We start from the raw sequence: 7,863 nt of genomic DNA, 5'->3' as shown, positions 1-7,863 counted from the left end.
ATAAAAACCATCCATCTTGTTTAAAACCAAAAAAGCAACATTTCATCATGATCAACATCAAAGTCTCATGCATAGTAAAAAATCATCAAGCATGATTTGATTAAACATAAATCATCTTCAATCAAAATCATGAAATCATCCATATATACATTAATGCTTCTTAAACTAATCTTGTTAGGTGTACAAGCATTAGATTTATATATATCATTTTATTATATTATTATATCATTAAAACATCAAGCATGATTTCAAAAGGCATTTTTAATCAAAATCATTTTGTTTATCATAAACATGTAATTTTCATAATTATTTCCAAAATTACTATAATGATAAGCATGATTCCTAATTTTTTACATTTTCATTATAAAACATTTAATTTTCAAGAAAATTAATTCTAAACTAAATTAAAAATAACTCATGAAAAAACATCATGTAATTTTAAAATAAATTAAAGGTATTTTGATTACCTCATTGTCGAATGTCGTTAAGGCGTAGTTTGCCACACCACCTTTGTTTTTCTCCTCGTCTTCGGATGAGCTTGATTCGTCCAAAATCGCCTTCTTCTTCTTCTTTTTAAGTTCATTTTTAATTTTTGATTCTTGTTTTAAAAATTTCATGAGTTCAAGTTCATCATCACTCGAGCTTATGCTCGAGTGGTCTTTAATTGTTCTAAGTCTAAAATCCTTCCTGTTTTGGAAGGTGGTTCTTAAGTTCTTCACGTGCATTGCACGTCATTTCATAGGTCATTAGAGACCCGATAAGTTCTTCGATCAAGAAAATATTCAAAATTTTTTATTCTTGTATAGCTGTTATTTTCGAATCCCAATTTTTAGAAAGCAATCGTCAAATCTTGTTAACGAGTTTAAAATTTGAAAAGCTTTTACCAAGAGCTTTTAAACCATTGACGACATCTATAAAATGGGTGTACATGTCAACAATGGTTTCGCTCGGCTTCATTCGAAAAAGTTCAAAATCATGTATTAAAAAGTTGATTTTCGAATCTTTAACTTTGCTAGTGCCTTCATGTGTGACTTCGAGAGTGCGCCATATGTCAAAAGCTGTTTCGCACATAGAAACCCGATTAAACTCAGTTTTATCTAAGGCACAAAATAAGGCATTCATAGCCTTTGCATTTAGAGAAAAAGTCTTATTCTCCAAATCATTCCAATTGTTCATTAGAAGAGAAAACCTTAGAAAACCAAATTTGACTTTGTGCCATAAATCGAGATTCAATAAAAGCAAGAAAACTCTCATTCGAGTTTTCCAATAAGTGTAGTTCGTCCCATTGAATAAGGGAGGACGAATGAGGGAATGACCCTCTTAAAATCTGAAAAGAGCCATTTTGTCATTGGGTGTTAAACCAAATGAGAAAACGAGGCTCTAATACCAATTGTTAGGATCAAGAGTGGGGTCGGCACTAAGAGGGGGGGTGAATTAGTGGAGCGGTAAAATAACGTCGGTTTAAAAATGTTTCGTTTCGATAAAACCATTTACGTTGAAAACTGATTTCGGAAACTTAACTTTGAAAGAGCACGGAAGAGCATAGTGGATGTAAAGCAAGTGAAGAGGTTTGCAGTAAAGATAAATTGCTAAAAGAAATGTAAACCATATTTTAGAGTGGTTTGATCATCGTGACCTACATCCACTTTGCCAATTCGTCTTCCATCGAGGCTACTGGCATCCACTATCGATCTTCCTTTAATATGCAAAGATAAAACTCCTTCTTACACCCCTCTTCTCCTTTGACTGGGTTTAGGAGAAAACCCTTACAAGCACTCACACTCCTCCTAAACAGAATTCTAAAGTTAGATCTAGAGGAGGGATTTCTCAAGTGATTGCAATAGTGTTTCTTCAATTTTAAACTCTCTGTGCTTGTGTATCTTAACCAGGGATGAGAGGAGTATTTATAGGCTTCAAGTTGATTCAAACTTGGAGCCTAAAAATATCTCATCCCGGGTTTCCTCAGTCCGAGCGGTACCACCGCCTAACACAGTCTCAGAGATTGTGCCACAACAGTGTTACCTCTTAGGGCTCGGGCCCAACTGGCCATTAATTGGGTTAGCCTAAATTCAATCCTAATTACATGCTAACTACAAATCTAAGGCATACTTAAGCTAAACAAGTCCCTAGGTCTTGGTTTCTTCCTGCGAGCTTCCGATGATCTTCCGACGAACTTCTGACGATCTTCCGGCAATGTTCCAACAGACTTCCAGCAAGCTCCTAGACTTCATAACAATCTTCTTAGCGAGTTTTGATAAGCTTCTCAGCAAGATCCGAGACTTCTCGGCTGGTTCCGACAGAACTTCCGACGAATGTCCGGACTTCCGATGAACTCTCGAACTCCCAACGAAATCACGTCCTTGACTCCGTGACTTTATTTTTCTTCATGCCTTGCTATCGTAGTTAATCCTGTACATATAAAACACACTTTGATCTAGATAATTAATACAAAGCATTAATTATGTTGTCTGGCATGTCATTGGTCCCTCGACGCTTCGTCCGATTCTTTGACGCATCGTCCTCTCTTACGGCCTATTGCCCAATCAGCTAGTTGAATCCACAACTCCGATATCCTTGGCGCAATTCCGCTCTTCTTGGCTCGATGCCCGAATCCATGGCCCGAAGCTTTTTGTCGATACGTCGACCGATCCTTCAGCCCGATGTCCAATCTTCTGACATATTTTCCCTCAGCCCAGCATAATTCTTCCTACTTTAATTATCTCATCCTGATCGAAGCATCCTGCATCACTCAAAACGTAGATTAAATCATAAACACTTATCAATTGGTTTCATCATCAAAATATGAGATTCGACACAAATAAATCTTGAAAAGCACTTAATAATTCATTAAAAGATAAATAAGCTTCGATCGAGTTATTTACCTTGTCACCATATGCCATCAATGTGTAATTAGCAACTTGCTCTTTGATGGCTAGCTCATCTTCTTCGGATGCAATTGAGTCATCCCAAGTTGCTTTAAGTGCTTTCTTCTTCTTTGGTTGCTTCTTCTTCACTTGTGGACATTCACTTTTGAAGTACCCCGGTTTCTTGCATTCGTAGCAAATGATTTGGTCCTTTTTGAGTTTATTTTTGTTTTTAGTTTTGTTTCTTCTTATGAATTTTTTGAATTTTCTTGTTAGAAGTGCTAAGTCATCATCATCATCATCATCATCATCATCATCATTATCGTCACTTGAGTTATCTTTCAAGTGATATTCTTGAGTTCTAAATGTCAAATCCTTCCTGTTCTTTGAAAAGTTATTCTCATGTTCTTCATGTGAATTGCATAACATTTCGTAGGTCATCAAGGACCCAATAAGTTCTTCGAGTGTAAAGTTGTTCAAATCTTTTGCTTCTTGAATATCAAATACTTTAGGATCCCAACTCTTTGGAAGGGATCTTAGTATCTTGTTAACAAGTTCAACATTAGAAAAAATTTTACCAAGGGCTTTTAGACCATTGATAACATCTGTAAACCGGGTGTACATGTCTCCAATGCTCTCACTTGATTTCATGTAGAACAATTCATAACTATAAATAAAAAGATTGATTTTTGACTCCTTAACCCTACTTGTGCCTTCGTGTGTAATTTCAAGTGTATGCCAAATGTTATAAGCCATTTCATAAATAGAAACTATATCGAATTCGTTTTTATCCAAAGTACAAAACAAAGCATTCATAGCTTTGGCGTTCAAAGAGAAAGTCTTCTTCTCCAAGTCATTCCATTCATTCATTGGAAGAGAAGACTTTTGAAATTCGTTTTCAATGATATTCCATAACTCGAAATCCATAGAAATTAAGATCTTCATCCTAGTTTTCCAATACATGTAATCCGTCCTATTGAACAGGGGAGGACGTGTGATAGAATGACCTTCTTGATTGTCAAAAAAAGTCATTTCTCTTAGGTTTTAAACCAAATTGAGAGTAATCGTGCTCTAATACCAATTGTTAGGATTAAGAGCGACACTAAGAAGGGGGGGTGAATTAGTGCATAAAAAAATATCATCAGTTTTATAAGATATTCATTTGTTGAAAACCAATCTTGGAAAGTGCTAGCCTTTAGAGTAAATAAATTAGCAATTAACTTAGAAAGTAATAGCAGTAATAAAAAGCATAATGAAAATGAGCACACCGGAATTTATAATGGTTTGGTCATTGTTGTTAGGACCAGAGCGGCACTAAGAGGGGGGGGTGAATTAGTGCAACGGTAAAGTATGATAAACTTTCGACGATTTAAACACTTTCGGAAACTTCATACGATAAATGCAATGTTTCGTTTGAAACCGTTTCGATTGCGTTTTAACTTGAAAGGATACGTAAGAAGGAGACAAAGAAGTAGAGCATCAAAGTGCAAATGGTTTGTAGTAATATAAATGACAATAAGTAAATGCAAACCAGAGAAGACGGTAGTTTATAGTGGTTCAGTCAATCGTGACCTACATCCACTCCTCCGATTCCTCTTCCGTCGAGGCCACCGGCATCCACTAATGATCTTCCTTTACTAGGCGAAGATCAACCTCCTTCATACACCCCTCTTACAACCTCTTACAAGTGGTTCACCCTTTTACAAAGATTTCAATGAAAAGAAAGGAGGTGAACACTCAAGCTATTGAAAACAAGACTTTTCCTAAAGCTTTTCTCAACTTCTAGCTTCTCAAAAGGCTGTATTCTCTGCTGAGAAATGAGGGGTATTTATAGGCCTCAAGAGGATTCAAATTTGGGGTCCAAAATTTGAATTCTCTTTGGTTTCCGAGGCCGGCGGTGCCATCGCCTGTCAGTGGCGGTGCCACCGCCTATCAGTGTCAGACACCGACAGTGGATGGGTGGTGCCACCACCCAGCCAAGCAGTGCCACCGCCCAGCTCTCGGGTGCTAGGCGGTGCCACCGCCTAGGCCAATTCGGCTCACTGGTTGGGCTCCAAACTTGGCTCAAACCAATCCGAACTCAGGCCCAATTGGCCACTACTTGGGTTATAGGATTAACACCTAATCCTAACCCTAATTAATGTACTAATTATGAATTTAAAGACATTTTCTAAGCTATTACAAAGTCCGTAAGTCAAGATTTCTTCCGGCGAGCTTCCGGCGAACTTCCGGTGGTCTTCTGATAAACTCTCGGAAACCATTCTGCGGACTCCCAGCAAGCTCCTAGACTTCACGATTTGATCTTGCCGAGTTCCGATGAGCTTCTTCGGCAAGCTCCGATCTTTCTCGGCGAGCTCCGCGAACTTCCAATGAACCTTCCGGCGAGCTTCCGAAAAACCCTTCGGCAAGCTCCCTACTCATTCTCGGCTAGTTCCGGTAGCATTCCCAACGAACCTTCGGACTTCCGTCGAACTCTCGAACTCGCAACAAATCCTTCGCGCTTGACTCCAACACTTTGTTTTGCTTTATGTCTTCATCGTTATCATAGTTAATCCTGCACACACAAGTAAAAACTCTACTCCGATCTAGACAATTATTACAACGCGAATTGACATTCTGTTGCCCGGCACGTCATTGGTTGGCGCTTCGTTCGATTCTTCAACGCATCTTCCTCTCTTGCGGCTTGTTGCCCAATCGACGGTTGACCTCCGCAACCCCGATATCCTTAGCATAATTCCGCTCTCCTAGGCCCGATGCCCGACGTCCGAAGCCTTCTATCGTTCAATACCCTGACGTGATCTCCTCCGGTGCAACATCAATTCCTCCTGCTTTAAATATCTAATCCTGATTGAGTAGACCTGCATCACTCAAAATGCAGTTTAAATTATAAAAACATATCAAGTGGTTTCATCATCAAAATACGAGATTCAACAGTTGTAACCTATATCCACTTCTAATTCCTCCTCCATCGAGGTCACTAGCATCCATTAATGGTCTTCCTTCAATGTGCGAAGACTAACCACCCTCTTTATTCATGGGTTTTGGAGACAACCCCCTTACAAGCCTCACACCTCTTTTGAATGATCACAAGACTTAGAAAGGGAGGAGGACTCTTAGTACTTTTATAACATTTTTAACACCCCAAGACTTTAAGATATTATTCGCACTTTCGTGTCATTTCATGCAGAAAAGGATGGGGTTTTTATAGGCCCCAATGGCTTCAAAATTGGAGCCAAAAAGTATCTCATCCTAGATTTTGGGGTACTAGTCGTACCACCGCCATTATTGGGCGATACCATTGCCTATAAACTGACATTAGGTGGTACCACCACTCAGTCTGAGCAATTCGATCGCTTGACAAAGCTCGGAGACCGAGATCTAGCTGTACCATCACTTGACGGCATTAACTACTGGCGGTACCACCGCCCAGACCACTTGGGAGGGAGGGTCTCAAGTGGTGCCACCACCGGCCCTTACTCCAAGCCTCACACCTCTTTGGAATGATCACAAGACTTAGAAAGGGAGGAGGACTCTTAGTACTTTTATAACATTTTTCACACCCCAATACTTTAAGATATTATTCGCACTTTCGTGTCCTTTCATGCAGAAAAGGATGGGGTTTTTATAGGCCCCAATGGCTTCAAAATTGGAGCCAAAAAGTATCTCATCTTAGATTTTTGGGGTACTAGCCGTACCACCGCCATTATTGGGCTATACCATTGCCTACAAACTGACATTAGGTGGTACCACCACTCAGTCTAGGCAGTTCGATCGTTTGACGAAGCTCGGAGACCGAGATCTAGCTGTACCACCACTTGACGACATTAACTACTGACGGTACCACCGCCCAGACCACTTGGGAGGTAGGGTCTCAAGTGATGCCACCACTGGCCCTGACTCTAAGGGGTTGAATGGGACTTCCAACCAGCCCAATTCAACTGTGTTAAGGGCCCAATCAACCTCTAACTAGGTTAGTGGGATTACCTCCCAATCATAACTCAACTTAAGGTCTAACTATGATAATTTAAGTTATTAACTAAGCAATATTTGTTTGGTAAGTCAATTGTTTTTTTGGTGAACTTCTCGATGAACTCCTAGCGAACTCTCAACGAACTCTCGACGAACTTTCAGCGAACTCCTGTCAAACTCTTAGTGAGCTCCTGACGAACTCTCGGTGAGCTTCTAGCGAACCACCAGCACATAGTCTGAATCTTCGACGTATTGTCCGATATTTGACTCTGGCCCAACATCTTGCTTTATGCCTTCCTACAACACTTATCTCAACATATAGATTAGATCAATAATTTACCAATTGATTTCATCATTAAAATATGAGATTCAACAATAATGACTTTAATAGTGGATCTGCGATGTTATCTTCGGATGAAACTCTTTCCACTACTATATCTCTTCGGGCCATGATCTCTCTAATAAGTTGGAATCTCTTCAGAACACTTCTGATGAAACCTAAGTTCCCTCATTTGAGCAATTGCCCCATTATTGTCGTAATATAAGGGAATCGACTTCTCACTACCTAGCATGACTCCCAAATTTGTGATGAACTTCTTCATCTATACTCCCTCCTTTGTTGCCTCTATTACAACTATGTACTCCGACTTTGTGGTCGAGTCAGTAGTAGTATCTTGCTTAGAACTCTTCCAAAACACTGCTCCTCTATTCAGGGTGTACACATATCCCGAATTTAACTTTCTATTATCGACATCGGACTAGAAACCTGAGTCTGTGTAGCCTTCAACCCTAAGGCTACTACCTCCATATACTAGTAAAAGATCCTTAGTCTTTCTCAAGTATTTAAGGATACACTTTACTGCTTTCTAGAGCTCCAAACCTAGATCTGCCTGATACCTGCTTGTGACACTCAGAGTATGCATTATATCAGGCCTGGTATATAGCATGACATACATGATAGACCTTGTCGCTGAGGCATAGGGTATCCTATCCATGTTTGTCATTTCTTTAGGAGTCTTTGGGGACATAC

The sequence above is a fragment of the Musa acuminata genome, chromosome BXJ3-7 (assembly GCF_036884655.1).
Source record: "Musa acuminata AAA Group cultivar baxijiao chromosome BXJ3-7, Cavendish_Baxijiao_AAA, whole genome shotgun sequence".
NCBI classification, from domain to species: domain Eukaryota; kingdom Viridiplantae; phylum Streptophyta; class Magnoliopsida; order Zingiberales; family Musaceae; genus Musa; species Musa acuminata.
Note: the sequence above shows the minus strand (reverse complement) of the source record.